The sequence below is a fragment of the Pleurodeles waltl genome, chromosome 8 (genome assembly GCF_031143425.1).
Source record: "Pleurodeles waltl isolate 20211129_DDA chromosome 8, aPleWal1.hap1.20221129, whole genome shotgun sequence".
Lineage (NCBI taxonomy): Eukaryota > Metazoa > Chordata > Amphibia > Caudata > Salamandridae > Pleurodeles > Pleurodeles waltl.
Window position 1 is genome coordinate 729639546 of NC_090447.1, and position 15864 is coordinate 729655409.

At 42.2% G+C, this 15864-nt stretch overlaps 1 protein-coding gene and 1 long non-coding RNA gene across 9 annotated transcripts in view; one reads left to right on the top strand and one right to left on the bottom strand.

Annotated features, from left to right (window-relative positions):
• LOC138250250 (uncharacterized) overlaps positions 1-6640 on the bottom strand; it is a 75275-nt gene extending 68635 nt beyond the window's left edge. For all 3 annotated transcript variants that reach the window (XR_011194915.1, XR_011194914.1, XR_011194916.1), the window contains exon 1: positions 6377-6640. This is a non-coding gene — a long non-coding RNA (uncharacterized lncRNA). The remainder of the gene's footprint in view (positions 1-6376) is intronic.
• The window catches only part of EPHA3 (EPH receptor A3), an 853173-nt gene that overhangs the window by 449097 nt on the left and 388212 nt on the right, over positions 1-15864 (top strand). The window lies entirely within an intron of this gene.

Here is a 15864-nt window from a genome sequence, read left to right on the forward strand (position 1 = left end):
TTAAAAATTGGTTTTAAAAACTTCATACGCACTTCTAAAAAACCACTGACAATCCAAAAGTATATGTTGAGTACTGCAGTTCTGTAGTAAGCCACAAGTGCAGCGGCCATGAGCAGCCTTAAAAATTACTTTTGCTTTACGGTCCCTATACCCTGGGTTTAAAATGATTCTAAAGTGTAGCACTGCGTCCCTTAATCTTCTGTTGGGTAGGGCCTCTATATATGGGAAGCTATCAGGATTCCTCCATCCATCTACCATAAACTTGGTAGAAATTTTACATTCCAAATACTTCAAATCTGCCTCTCTTGCCCTCTCCTTTACCATTATATGTAAAGATTGCTTCGGGATTTGATCTCCACAACACTGATTACCAGGGAAACCTAAGGGGATGCAAAACTTTTCTAACCGTCCTCTCAATTGTGATGCCCAGTGTAATTCACTTGCTATTATTTTTTTTGCACATTCTTGCAATCTTAGCAGTTCCCTCATTGCTTATGCTTAACCAAAATTTCAACGAGGCTTGCAGTCCCTGGTAAGTCCACGCCGTCATTTGACATTCTGCTCTTATAGCTTGTATCATGCTTGAAGGAGGTAATGATAGCATACGATTTACACATGTGCTTTCGTCTACCTTCCAATTTCATTTACCAGAGAATGTTAAAACTTCAACCCCATATTGAAACTGAGGGCATACCATAGTGCTGAAAGCAGAGACAACTGGCTGAAGTGAAGGTCCCTCATATTTCCAGCTAAACAGTTTCAATCCCCAAACAGATGTTAGAGCTCTATTCTTTAGAGCATCAATATGATCTTTCCATCTCAGTTCCGATTCAAACCACATACCTAAATATTTATATTTTTTTCCCTTCTCCACTTTTTCTCCTCCCAAGTAGTAGGTAAATACACTCTTCTTTTTCCCTATTGACAATATTTTAATTTAATCCATATTTACTACCATTTTTTTCCTTGACCAATAAGAATTGAATACATCTAATTTTCTTTGAAGCCATAGCTACAGCATATCGATTATCACTAGGTCATCTGCATATATTAAGCAGGAGATATGTGCCCCATTCATTTTTGGGCATAAACCTTTAACCTCCCTCAGCAACCCTTTTAAGTCTGACAAAAATATAGTAAATAATAATGGAGCCAGAACACACCCATGGCGTAAGCCATTCCTTATGGGGATCTTCTTTGAGAGTGAACCACTCATATCTAAAATTACTTGGGCCCAATTTTGTGAACGTAAACCCTGAAGGAGTAATAATAAATCTGAGTCAATCCCTAACTGTTTTAACATATCACATAGTAATTTTCTGTCTACCAAATCAAATGCAGTGCAGAAGTCAACAAAGCAGTAAAATAGACTTCCTCACATTTCAATTGAGTTTTTTGCTAATAACCACAAGCTGAAACAGTGGTCAATTGTCGAGTGGCCTTCTTTGAAACCACCTTGCTCTACTGGTATCAAATCATTTTCCTCTGACCATAATTTAATTAACCCCAGCAATAACTTTGTAAATACTTTTTCGCCTACATCCAATAGACTTATTAGGCGATAGTTTTTTGGTTGTGTAGGGTCATCCTTTTTATGAATTGGTCTTATGATAGCACCCTTCCAATTCTCCAGAAAACAACCGTAATTAAGGATTTTTTTAAACATAACGCACAAAAATGTAGTCTGCCAATCAATATTATTTTTTATTATTATTGCTGTGAGTTTGTCTAGGCTCGCAGCTTTGGTTAATTTAAGTGCTACAATGATTTATTGTATCTTTTGTAGGGCAAAAGCTGATCTCACCTCTTTACCTATCTTCCTATTAACACCGTATTCTTCCTCTACATCAGTTCCTTTATATACATTACACAGATGTTTATTCCAATCCTCTTCTCCAACTAAGAATCAAATGGTTCCTGTAGTTTTCCCCTCCCTTATCAATTGCCAAAAAACCCTAATATTCTGCGATCATATCACCTCAGTCATTATCTTCCAATTCCTATTTAAGTATGCCAGTTTCCTGTCTTATAATTGTTTTATAAATGTGCTTTGCTTGGCAGAGCTTCTCTTTTATATCAATAGATGGTCTTTTCTTATATTCCCTTTCTAGTTTCCGCACCTTCCTCTTCTGTCTCCTGCAATCCTGATTAAACCATATCTTATTATTATTGGTCTTACCCGCTTCACCCTTCGTCTTCCCCTCCTGCAATGTTTTTAACGTTACTTTTAGACCATCAACTATTATCGCAATTCCCCTTTTATAACCCTTGAATGTGTCTTTTGAATCTTCCTCCATTCTAATGTTTGTATAATTTACTATTACTTCACTAAGCGCTTCTAGGCTGCTTTCTGTGATTCGTGTAGTTGGCCTACGAGGGTACTCTACCTGCACTGTCAGTGCTTTTTCTCTTCCTGTTTGGGCTTTATTTGCTGACCGGATTGTTAACCGCAAGGTCCAATGATGACTGCCCTCTATATGCTCAACTCTGAAGTCCAATACTTCTCCAAAATGCCAGGTACTTATAAAGGTATAATCGATAGGGCATGCCTGGTTACTTATACGAAAGGTCTGTTTTGCCGGGCGATCCATATTGATATGTCCATTTATACAAAACATACCTAGGGATCCTAGGGTTTTTACTAAGGACAAATCCCGAGCAGGGCATTCTACATGTGGAAAGTTACTACATGGAATTCGTGTGGCTTCTAGCAGCTTTTTATACAATTTACCACTGCTATTAGGGTCACGTCTATGATTGAAGTCTCCCAGCATTAAAACCAAGTTTCCTGCTTTCCCTATGCCTAATGATTCCAAGTCTTCCTCAAATAGACACCGTTGGGTGTCATAATCATTTGTATTCCCTGGTTGTATGTAGACATTAATTATCATAAGCTATCTGGTCCCTCCACTTATATTATAGAGATCTGCCTGACCTACTAATAGCCAACGACATTTAGTTTTTACCTCTGTAAGCCTGTTCACTATTCAGGTTGAGGCCAAAGTTATTAGGCCTCCTGACGGACGGCCTGGACCTTTCCGGGTTTCTCCCCTAAAGAGCCTCATAAAACCATCTACAGGTTTGGTTTCCTTGCACAGCCAAGTTTCTTGGAAACACATTATATCACATTTTTCCAGCTCTGCCTTAAATAAATCGTGTTTTAACTGTTTTCTATAGCCTCCTAAATTCCAGGAAAAAATCTGGTGGCTGTGCGAGGAGCTTAATTCCTAATCCACATTGCTCGATTCCCCCCGCTGTAATTAGCATGGGAATTTACAAGGGGCTCAAAGCAATTCCTCAACTTTACATCATTGCACTCAGTGGCTATAGTTACACTTAATCTGCACTTATTTCCATCCACACACATTCTTTGATTTTTATTACATACCAGGTTACACCATACTTGATTTGGGAGCAGGCCTGCATGACACCTAAGGATTCTACTATTTCTTTCCTCCACCTCTGCCTTGCTTAATTGCACCAACCTTATTCCCTCATTCATTAACTCAGTCTCAGCTTGCAATACCAATTGTTTAACACATTCAGAGTAGAAGAGTGCCTTTGTCACCTCCACCCCTTCCGAGTTTAAGATGAATCCTATTTGTTTTATGTCTTCTGACTCTATCTCACATAGGCTTGGACACAAGGCCATCACTTCTAAAAGCTGCTTTCGATTCAAGGGCTTTAACTTTCTCCTCCGTTTTCTCCCTGTCTCACTTCCCCAGGGCTCCAAATATATCCACCTACTCATACTTCCTTTAGGGCTATCCGTTTTCCTTTCTTTCCCAAGACCATTTGGTGGAAACAAAACCCTGCTGTTCTCCGGGAAGACGGAATTATTTAATTCTCCACTTCCCCCACTTCTTACAAATCTCCTAACATTGTTCTCTCCCTCCAACCCCTTACTTTCCCTTTTTCTTCTATTACCTTTCCTTGGATGCCCTTTTTTCTTTTTGCTCGCTTACTATCCTCTTTAAAAGGTACACTGGGTATCTTTTGTGGTGTACTCCCCCGATCTGGGACTACTACTTCCAATCCTTGTCCTTGGGTTGTCCTTAATTTCTTATCCTGAGCTACCTGGACTACCCTTCCATCTCTTTCTACTAATATTTTGCTCCTAACACTTCTTTGCTTACTTTGTTTACTTCTTTGGGGATTATGATAGGGTCTATAGGATCTATATTCTTTCCTCCCCCATCCTTGTTTTCTTCTTATCACCAGCATTGGATGCTTAGAAACATATACTGATGGCTGATTTGATGTCTTTATTATAACTTCTGCCCCTCTTTCTATACTATGTTCTGCAATACCTGTTTCTTGATCTCTCTTTTCCGGTACTGGTCGTACCAGTGCTGGCATACTGCTATTAATATATTTAATCTCCTCCATTATCCCTTACAATTGATTTTTATGTGCTTTCCCCAAACTATTGTTTGCCATTAGGACCTCTAGAATTGCCTGTAGAGTTTTTTGCATGAAGAACATTATGTCTAATAAGGCATTGGCAGGTGCAGCGGTGGTGTCTAAAGTAAATGCAGACTGTCTACCCAAAGGAGGGTGGGGGGCGGTAAAAATATATATGTTTTACTTTCTCCTCTAACGCCTCCCTCTAGATCTCCTAGAAGGTCCTCCCTCTCTTCATTTCTCTCTGAGACAGCATAAGACCTCTCTCCCAGCCTATTACCATCCCTTACTTGAGGCGGGAGGAATGGTGATAAGGATTGCATGGGTTCCAGCAAAGCCTTCCCCCCAAGTGCCCTCCTCTGACCCCCACCGGAATAAATCCTCTATCTGCAGTGAGACTAAGGTCTGAAAGTCATTCCATATAGATTGCTCGATTTCACTCTGGTTATGATCAAAAATATAATTTCCCTTGGGCACATGTGACATGTAATGAGTCTTTTTAAAATATTTCCCCACAAATTCTCTGATTGATGCCCCGAGTGGGGTTACTGAAGATCTTTCACCATTGTCTCCATTATCTCTCTGGGTATCCTCTTGTTCCAACGGTTGGAGTAGTTTCCCTCCTCCTTCTTGACTATTGACTGTTACCCATGAAGGTTGACACCCGTGCATAGCTTCCTTTTCATCCTTTGCTTTGGAGACTGTCTCCGGACCCTTTTTTTATGTCACAAGTACCACGTGATCAAGCTTTGTTCAATGGCATACTATATGGCTACCCCTTAGCGGCGAATACACCCCGCTCCAATTTACAAACTGCAGGGGTTTTTTAAAGGTTCTTTTATTTCTTGAGTTCTTCAGTAGGTGCTTAAGTAAGTGCAGGTTAGGGCAGACCCCTGAGAGGAGCTAGCCGCACTGGCCTCATGGCAGCCGCCTCTGCGCCACTACTGGTAATCTGCAGCTCTGAGCTTACCTCTCCTGATTCGACTTTCGCTCTATTTTAGTTCTCCCCAGTCTTCCAGGCTAGTGTCTCCTGCGTATCCTGTGCTAGTTCGTACTTAATTTGCGCTTAATACATACTCAGTTTGTGCTTTGAATGTGGCGCTTGTAATAGTGGCACATATAATAGCACTTTTTCCAGAGTCCATGGTCCAGACAGAATTCTCAAAGTTCGAAATCGATAAGCCCCCACCGTAATCAGGCCTGCTGACCTTGCAATTTATGATTTATAGTTATAAATAACAAGTTTCCCTGGAAGGTTTCCTTGGGAAGCGACCGGAAATGACTGGTGCAAAAAAGACCCCCTGGATGCTGGTTGTTTTTCCTGCCGCTGCTGGTCCCTTTATTCTTGCTCCTAATCACAGCCAATCACAACCAGGTATCTGCCTCTGTGCCACCTCTACTCCTCAGCTCCACTGCATTTTGCTATTTCTATACTTGCTGTACTTGCTGATTTTACCCCCCTTCCCAAACTGGCCACTACCTGCCCCCACCCAGTTGGTCCCTAAGTAACACTAGGTACCTAGATACCTGGGCACCCGGGCTGTAGGCGTGAGGGATGAGGGAAAGGGGCGGAGCACAGGCTGGCGTAGGCTGGAGTTGGCTGGCATTGACGTAGGATTGGCTAGCATAGGACACTCTACCTTACTCCCACAATCTCTCTGTGCCACCCTAACCCAAAAATGACCAGCTACAAGGGGGCAAAAAACACAAGTTCAAGCAAGTTCAAGCAGACTTGCTGGTTTAAAAAAAATAAAAATAAAAAATCCAACTCCCTTTTTTTCTCTCCTTTCTCCATTCTTTTATATCCTATGATTTCCTCATCTCTTCAGCTGCGGTGTCTGATCTTTCAGAGGCACCCTAATCCAAGAAAGTAGCTGCAATAGCCGGAGGTAAGAGACCGGCAAAGGCAGTGTGGGCAGTGCGGGCAGTGCGGGCAGGCATGGAACTGACGCAGATGCAAAACTTAGATTACCGTAGCTGTTCCGATATGCTGATATGCTGCTGATATGCTGCGGTACGCCGGTACGCCGCTAAGCCTCCACACTGCTCCCGATGACTCCCAGAGGCTTCTAGCACCTCACTACCTCTCTCCTTGTCTCTCTGCTCTACTCTGCTTTTCTCCGGTGGCCCGTGACCACAGCGGCTCATGAAGGCAGTGGTCCGGTCCTCCTCGTGGCCTCTCACGACCTCCCTCACACAGCGGTCCTCACAGCTACCACACAGCGGCAGCGGCATCTCCTTTCCTCTTCCGGTTCACGCCAACACCTCCGGTTCACTGCTTTGTAGCTGGCTTTGTTTTGTTTGCACTTGCATACAAAAAGGGCAGCTGAACGTAGATATGATATATGTGAGGTTCGTGCTAGCAGATCAATCAGAAGACATTATACTGAGGGCAACATGAATTTATATGGAAAGGAGAGACCCAACGGCAAGTGTGATTGCAAGGAATGTTTTATGACCAAAGAACATTTACAACGTACTTTTATTATCAGTATTTACATTCAATGGAGGAGAAGCAACCCGTGCCCTCTCAAACATATTCTCTTTCATATTTTATTTTCAAGTACCTTTTCCAGAAATGTTTCTGATGTCTGACACCAATCTGTGATTTTCCTGGATTCGATTAGGCTCTTTTCTACTCTAAAAGTTGAAAGAGGATATGCGTGTCCCGGACTGGTACTGCTTGGGGTTCTGCCCATTCTCACATGTACCTACTCCATAACCCAATGGTCCAGATCTTGTTTATGGGTTTCAGTTCTATCATTTATATTGGAAGGCTTCTCTCCAGGAAATGGGACATTTAGGCCACATTTGACCAAGCAGAATTTCCTTTTAAGATCACATACAAGCAGTTCCTTGGTAATACCAATAACGGAAAATTTGTATGTAATACTTTATGGTATTCTCAAAAAGCTGTGCACCATGTTCTCTGCAGAGAATGCATTTTGTAATCGAAGTAGTGCTCGAGAGGGCGAGTTTCACAAAATAATCATAGTATACGGATCACTATGGTGGGATTCCCGCCACCAGGTATCAATTTTAATTTTCGAAAATAGATAATGTTTTACATTTGATCTTTGATAGCCTGAAACCCTATTGTGCACTGGTGAGTACAAGATTCGCCTCTGAATTTAAAAAATGGCATCGTGCCAGGATGAATTAATCTGAAAAATGTAAGGTCCATATAATATATATATTGCCAACTGGTGCTTTGACGTATTGCTGGACATCGTTTATACAATCGAATGCAATCAAAACTTAAAAATAAACATTTGCTCTTTTGATGTAACCATATTAAAGTTTTTTTTTAACACTTTGCAATTTTAAATGAATGGTATCATGGATGGAAGTTTTAGCTAAACTGATATAGCTAAAACCAGTTTGAATTGAATGACAGCTCCTTTTACGTAATCTGTCGGATCTGTGTTTTAGCCATATTAACTCAAAAACAATTAAAACAATCGGTATTTAAAGAACATAATTGTTCTTTATTTTCTGTACTTCTCTAAAGAAGGTCAATTTACTATTAATTTATTATACAGTATTATCGATGGACATTTTCATAACTAGGAACCTAATTTTGAAATAGTTAAAAGAAATGCGAGTTTTTGTCCAGGCTCCATCATGCAATTGTTCAACGAGCCACCCGAGCATTACCTTGTTGTCGGTCTTTTTTTGTAACTGACACTTTTGTACCAGAGTAATTATTATAATTGTCTCCTTTTTATTGTCAACAGTTTCTATTGAGCAGTTCCCAGCGAAGAGCCCTTATTAGCCAGGGTACTTTCTCTTTCTTTGAGGCAAAGTGTTCTTTTATCACTGCAGAAGGCTATAGAGAGCGGCCTGTGCTTCAGGGAATACTTTGAAAATGCTAATGTTTAGACATACTTGAACTACGCTTCATTAAAATTGCGTGCGAGCCGCCAAAATGTTGTCCTGAAACACGTTTTATCATCTGAAATCGCAGTCTTCCATTTTTTACGTCATGTGTTTTCACACTTCTGCATGCTTAATGTAATAATAAAAATAAAACTAGGTTGACTTGATGTCAAGTGTCTCTGGAACACTGACACAAAAAATAAATGATCTATTAAAAGTAAGGAAACATTGATGCAAGTGACAGAGTGAATCAAATAGAAGCTTTCCTAGTTCCTTTTTGTGTAGTATTTTTTATTTTATTTCGTTTTTTTCAGAAGCATTGATTACTTCTTAGTAGAGGCGGCCATTCATTTTAGCAAGGAGGGGGGGGGGACACAAACGCACACTTACACACCAACTCACACCCATGCATTTACAAACGCATATACAGACACACACCCATTCACAACACTCACTCATAAATACACACACATACGCACGCACCAAAAACCATAAAACATACCTTCTCTGTGGCTCTCTGGGAGGGAAGTTGAGGAAAGAAAGCAGTCCCTCACTCGTCACAGGGTGGGAGGGGCTCAGTGAGACTGCTGACCCCACCCCACTCTGTGACGAGGTGCCACTGATTGACATTTAGCCCTAGGCACTTCAGGGCTTAAAATTGAAGTGCCCAGGTCCGAGGCTATCAGTGATGCTCCCTCAGGTCACAAGAGGGAGGGTCTTGAGACACTTTTGCCAGGCTGAGAAGGTGACGCTCACAGGGAGGTGAAATCGTCAGAATGGCAAAGCTCAGGTCAGGCGCCTGCACATTTAGTGCATGACTTGGTCCTGGCTGCCTAATTTAAACAAGAAGAGTATGTGTCAGACTCACCTTGGTCAGCCTGGCAGACACTCTACTTGTCAAGGAAAAGGGTCGGGGTGTGTGGCTCCTATTCCCGTAAGGATGGCCCATGGCTGCTGCTTAGATGCCGCCACATAGCACATGGAAGAAAGGGGAAGCAATATACAAGCAATGTGAGCAAATCAAAATGTTTTGTTTGCCTACTTGCATAGTTAATGTAATGCAAATGGTTTGCAGCTCAAAAGCATTATGCTTCCTCCATTGGCGAGTTAATCAATCTTACAATTGTAGGTTTCAGGAAAAATCCTTTAAATGGAGGCTGGTAGAAGTATAGATCAGTTTTGTGTCTTATTAAGATTCCTAAGGCCTTAGATAGAGCCCAAAAAGTGGGTTGTTGACTCAAAATCATGTATACTGCAGGAACTTTGGAATCAAGGATTTGCAAATAACTGAGCTGGATTTGATGTAAAGTTTACTTGAGAAGGTTTGTAGTATGTATTGTGATTTACAATAATGTTTTCACCTTTATGTCTATTTGGGGATCTCAACCATTAGGTATCTATCTTTTTTGACCCTGTCCGTATCACCATTTTTGGTTGCAAAATCTGAAGTATTGGGACTTTCTGGAATATGTAAATGAAACTGTATTTCCTACAGTAGTATTTACAAGATTATGAGTTTTCGTACCAGTTTTAGTTTCCAAAGCAATTTTGTGATTCATGATTAAGGAAGATTTTGCACAAATTCTAATTTTACTTTTGAAATATGCTGTTTGTTTTACACTGGTACATTTCATAACATTAACTGTTTGGTTCTTACCAGCACACTTTACAGGGGTGTGCTGGTCCAGTGAACACAGCAGTTTTTAATGAGTGAGGTCAACAATGTTTTTCATGTACTAACCAGGAATAGAGTTTTATCTCAAAAAATTTTCATAATTTTTTTTGTATGATCCTTGGTGCAAGAAATCTTGCACAGAAAGTGGACAAGCAGTATATCGGAATTAGAAGATAAGGCTGGCAACAAAGGTTGTTTGAACCATATTTGGAGGGTCCTCCCCAGTGCAGGTACTCATGAATGAATGTGCCATATATGGAGCTTGGTCTTAGACGCCTTTATTGCTCTGCGTGTAACCACAAACTCAACATTCTAATCAGGAAAGCTATTCACCACACCTGGATACTTACGACATAGTTCTACAGATTTCATTAGGAACCAAAAGTGTCCCATTGTCACTAACAGGGAGCTCTCTTCAGTCTCAATTTAACTAGTTTCATCTCTGACATCAGTAGCTGGCGAATTATGAGGCAGATGCCTAAATTGTGAAGAATCTTACGTAATGGACTTTCCAGGATGATAAGCATTCACCAGGTGTCTTCTGCTAGTCACAGCTTTAAAGGGTTCAACATCAATGTGAGCACCAGATTTGTGTTTTTCTCTGTTGTCATACCCATACTCAATCTCCTTCATTGAAAAAAGTGTTCTTGGCACATCGATGCTTGTCACCATATACTTTCATCTGTTGTGTATGCCACAAATCTGTTTGACGAAGTTCACCATCTGTTGTAGATGTCATGGTGGTCCATTGTGGTAACTTGGTTGTCATGTCTCACCCGAGCATTCAGGGTAGCAGGACTTTCATCGGTTTTTGAATGAAGAGTCAATTGTTAAGCTCTAAGAGTAGCATGGAGAGCTGAATTCAGATCAAGCTTCTGCAATTTAGCATGCTGGGCAGTCTTTTTAAGTGTGCTCATAAGTCATTTGATAATGCCATTTGGTTGTGGCCAAAGAGATGTGATTTTCTGATGGTTCATATTGAAATGATTAAGAAAGTCTGTAAATTCTCGGCTGTTGAAAAGCGGGCCATTGTCGGACTTTAGAATTGAAGGAATATCCCATATTGCAAAAATGCCATCTAATCTCTCAATGGCTCTTTCTTGAGTAATCGATGAGAGATCTACTAATGGAAAACAGAAGCATTCATCGACAATCACCATCAGGTGATGTCCATTATAAATAGGACCAAAGAAATAAACAGAGATTCCTTCTCATACATAATTTGGCAAATCTGACATTTTCAAGGTATGTTTAGTGATATAGTGATATAAGCAATTGCACAAAATTACAGCTCTTCAACTCTCTTTTAACCCTCTTGTCAAGATGAGGAAACCAAGTATGGTGTTAGGGTGCTCATTTCGTGGCAACAATTCAACGATGGACTACATGGGCCACTTGAATAACTTGTTGCCACAGACTATCTAGTATGACAATTCTCAAACCTGGTAAGACAATACCTTCCATTCTACATTTGTGAATTTCTGATATTTGGTGTCATGTGTGAGAGGTCGAGGGTAATGTGACCCAGACTGATGTGCAAAGATGTCTTTTAGTATCAACACAGTAATATCTTTGCTTGTTGCAGTGATAATTCCTTCCAAAGTAATAGCGGCAGGGCTATTCAACTTCACAATGAAGTTAATGTAGACTTCAGACACTTTGGAAGGGGTACCATGACTCTGTACTGGCACTTGTGAAAAGTAGTCAGCATGGTTTTGATCTTTCCCTGGTCAGTGCACAATAGTGTAGTCATATTGCTGTAGTCGCAAACCTCAATATTAAATTCTAGGAGGCATCTTGGCTTTTGGATTGCCAAAGATGGTAAGCAACGCTTGGTGATTGGTTACAAGAGTGAAAGATTTTCCATATAAGAATATGTGGAAATGTTTACAAGCCCACACCACTGCTAAAGTTTCTCTCTGAGATTGTGAATAGGCACTCTCAGTTTGTAACAAACTTCTGCTTGCATATGCCACAATATGCCTGAGAGCATTTGGGTATCTATTGTGTTGGGCAAGGATCACACACAACCCGATCGGGCTTGCATCAATAACAACCTCTGTATGAAGTTTGGGATGAAAGAAGGTATTTTCAGAGACATTCTCAATTGCAAGCTTGATTTTCTTAAACTTTGTTCATATTCTTGTGACCAGTAAAAGTCTCTTAAGGGAGCACTTACTGAGGCAACGTCCTGTGTGTTTCTAAAACAATAGCTGGCCATGCCAAGGAATTAACATAACATGGTAACATCTTGTGGGGGATTAGTGACTGACAAAGCTTGTACTTTAGCTGGATCTGGTGTCATACCCCATAGAAAAGATATGGCCAAAGAATTTTAGCTTTGTTTTGTCGAAAACACATTTCTGAGCATTAAAAGTTAAAACTACATCAGCAACTAAATGACACATTTGTGCAAGAGCTCTATAATGTTTCTTTTGACTAGCTCCGAAAACCAGTATGTCATCACTGTAATTGAAAGCATTCATGATAGGTTGTATGATATGTTGAACGACATCCTTAAAAAGTTCTGCAGCTGATGACACACCAAAACGTAATCGTTTATGTCTGAACAAATCAGTATGGGTAGAAAAGGTGGTAATGTACTTGCAATTTTCTTCGAGTTCCAATTGATGATATCCTCTGTTTAGATCGAGGTGTAAGAAGACTTTGGCACCATTTAGCTGTGTCACCATGTCGGCAATGTGTGGACCGGGAGGTCGTTCTCTTTCATTTTCCCTTGTTAGCTTGACACATAACAACACATAACAACACAGATGAGTACAGCTCCTTCACTTTCCTTTTTGAACACTGCCACTATGGGTCAAACCCTCAGAGCTGGAATGGTAGATTCAACCTTGACTCTTGAATGGCATTGATGCAGCCCATGCATATACTTTAGTCTTTGAGGGTGTAAGATGGTGCAATGGAGACAGTTCATTTTATTTCTCTTCAGGCATAATGTTTATCAATTCACCACTGTCAATAATAAAAGTTATGGAACAACTGTTTACCTTTAGTGTAATTTTTGGACAATGTGTGAATGACATTTGAGATTTTACTTGTTGACTTTTCATTGATTCATATTCTTCTTTGCATGCGGATAGTCCAAGATGCACAAGTTTTTCTGAGGTAAACATCAACATCACATATCAGTCTTCCTCACTGCCACTTGACATTGAAACTGAAGAACTCTTGGACAAAGACGTAGATGATGATCAACTTTGTGCAGTATTGGATTTGCCTCAACTGATGTTGCTACTTGGCCTTGTGGGCGTGCAAAGAACTTTGCTTGTGGAATTTTCAGGTGTCCATTTTGTTTTCTCGTCGTCACGCACTCAGCTTTCCTTCACCTTGCAAACTGTTACAAAATGGTTCTCCTTCCCACAGCCTTTGCACATTTGTCCAAAATTAGGACATTTACCTTCATGTGGAAACAAAAATCCACGTCTAAAGCACATTTACTTTTTCTTTAGAAACTTAATTTTGTGTCCTTCAGCTTTGTGTTTCTGCTTACTTTTCATGTTCATGACTGGCTCATTCTGGGCACCTCTGGCCTCCATGTCAGCAGCTTGCCAATCAGCACATTCCTCAGCTCTGGCAGCCATGATAACTCACTCCAGACTAAGGGGTTCTCTAGCATTCATCATTTGGATGAATCTGACAGACATTCATTGATAATTCAGACGTGTTGCTTCTTCATCATTGAATTCATTGAAGTTACTCGTTTGATAAGCATATCAAGTGGCTCAACAAATTTGTAAATTGGTTCACTATCCTTCCTGACTGAAAATGTATGTTTCATAATCAACATTCGGCATTGGGTTGAACTTCAGATTTAATGCTTCTTTGATTTGACGGTATGTGACTTTGTCAGATCACAGCAGTTTCTTTATTGCCTCTCTTACTCCTTCACCGGCAATATCTTTGAGGTATTTAACAATCTTTTTGTTATAAATTTCATCCAGGGCATCAATGAAATCAGGCAGGCAGTCTGCCTATCACCAATAATTTGCCTTTTGGCAATATCAAAGGGATATGATGGTTTACGGAAAGCGCCGGCATTGTAACCAGTTGTATAACTTACTGATGTTGAGAGTGGGGTTTCCTTCTGCACTGTTTGCTGTCTGCTAGGATCTGTTTCATCCGTACCATCTCTGAGCCCCTTTCATCACAGCCATTGGAGCCCGTTAACTTCCCAAAGACATTTGAGTTGTTCTATGCCCCACCAGGCTTAGGTGGTGTGCCACTTAAAATGTCAACAGTTTTGTAAGCACAACCTTTTGTGGATTCACTGGGGTCACTTTGCCTGCTGCTGAGTTCCTAAGGTTCTGGTAAGCATAATTGTCTTTTTTATGTTTGAATATTCTTTCTGTTAGTGCTTTTTGGTACTCAGCTATCGCTGCCTTTATTGCTTCTTTGCACTCCTGCTACCGTTACCTTGAGTGTTTTTCTGTAACTGGTTGTCATTGTCTTTAGCGTTATTGTTCCATATGTCTTATAACTCCGAGTTGCGTTGTGGCACAGAATCCCTTCTTGCTTCTTTGCACTCGGCTATCATTACCCTCAGCGTTTTTCTGTACCTGGTTGTCAGTGCCTATAGCATTATTGTTCCGTATGTCTTATAGCTGTTGTGTTTTGGAACAGTATCTCTTGCACAATCTCACCAGCAGGTTCCTGGCCAATAATAGACACATTTCTCTTTAAGGCTTTTGCGTTCTTCTTCAAAAGCTTGACACCGGCTGGAGTGGGGCTCCACATACACCAACGGTGGATCTTCACTTTGATTGAGGCATGTGTGCCACTCACAAGCAGTTTCCTGAACCACAGCAAACTTCTGGAGAGCACTGTCGATCTTTGGATTATGTGTTCCCTAACTCGTTGCCAGTTGTAGTGTCCTCCCTATCCTGGGTACCATGGAGCCTGGTCTTACATGTCTTTATATGAAATCTAGTCACCACATCAAACACTTACATCACAGTTCTACGGAGTCCATCAGGAACCAAAATCGTCCTGTCATTCCTAACTCGCAAGACACTACGGGCCTGATTCTGACCCTGGCGGCCGGTGACCGCCAGGGTCACCGGCCACAGGAGCACCGCCGACAGACCGGCGGTGCTCCGAAGGGCATTCTGACCGCGGCGGTTCAGCCGCGGCCAGAAAGGGTAAACCGGCGGTCTCCCGCCGGTTTACCGCTGCCCTTGGAATCCCCCATGGCGGCGCAGCTTGCTGCGCCGCCATGGGGGATTCTGACACCCCCTACCGCCATCCTGTTCCTGGCGGTTCGCCCGCCAGGAACAGGATGGCGGTAGGGGGTGCCGCGGGGCCCCTGGGGGCCCCTGCCGTGCCCATGCCAATGGCATGGGCATGGCAGGGGCCCCCGTAAGAGGGCCCCACTGTGTATTTCAGTGTCTGCCTAGCAGACACTGAAATACGCGACGGGTGCAAACTGCACCCGTCGCACATGCCCACTCCGCCGGCTCCATTCGGAGCCGGCTTCCTCGTGGGGAGGGGTTTCCCGCTGGGCTGGCGGGCGGCCTTCTGGCGGTCGCCCGCCAGCCCAGCGGGAAAGCCAGAATGGCCTCCGCGGTCTTTCGATCGCGGAGCGGCCATATGGCGGTTCCCTCCAGGCGGGCGGCGCCGCCGCCCGCCGGGGTCAAAATGACCCCCTACATGTATTATGGCTTTTGATTGTATGTCATTGGATACAAAAGACTGCTCATACGGAGAACATGGCGGGCTACGGAGGTCACGTAGCGCGCTAGGGCGCTTTCCGGTTCCTGGGGGCGTGGCAGGTCGCGGCGGCCGAGCGGGCGGCAGCTGTGAGCATACGGATGTGCATGCCGCAGCTATTGAGACCTGAGGCAATCTGGAGGACAGCGGGGGCTGTCTGGTGGCACCGGGCCGCG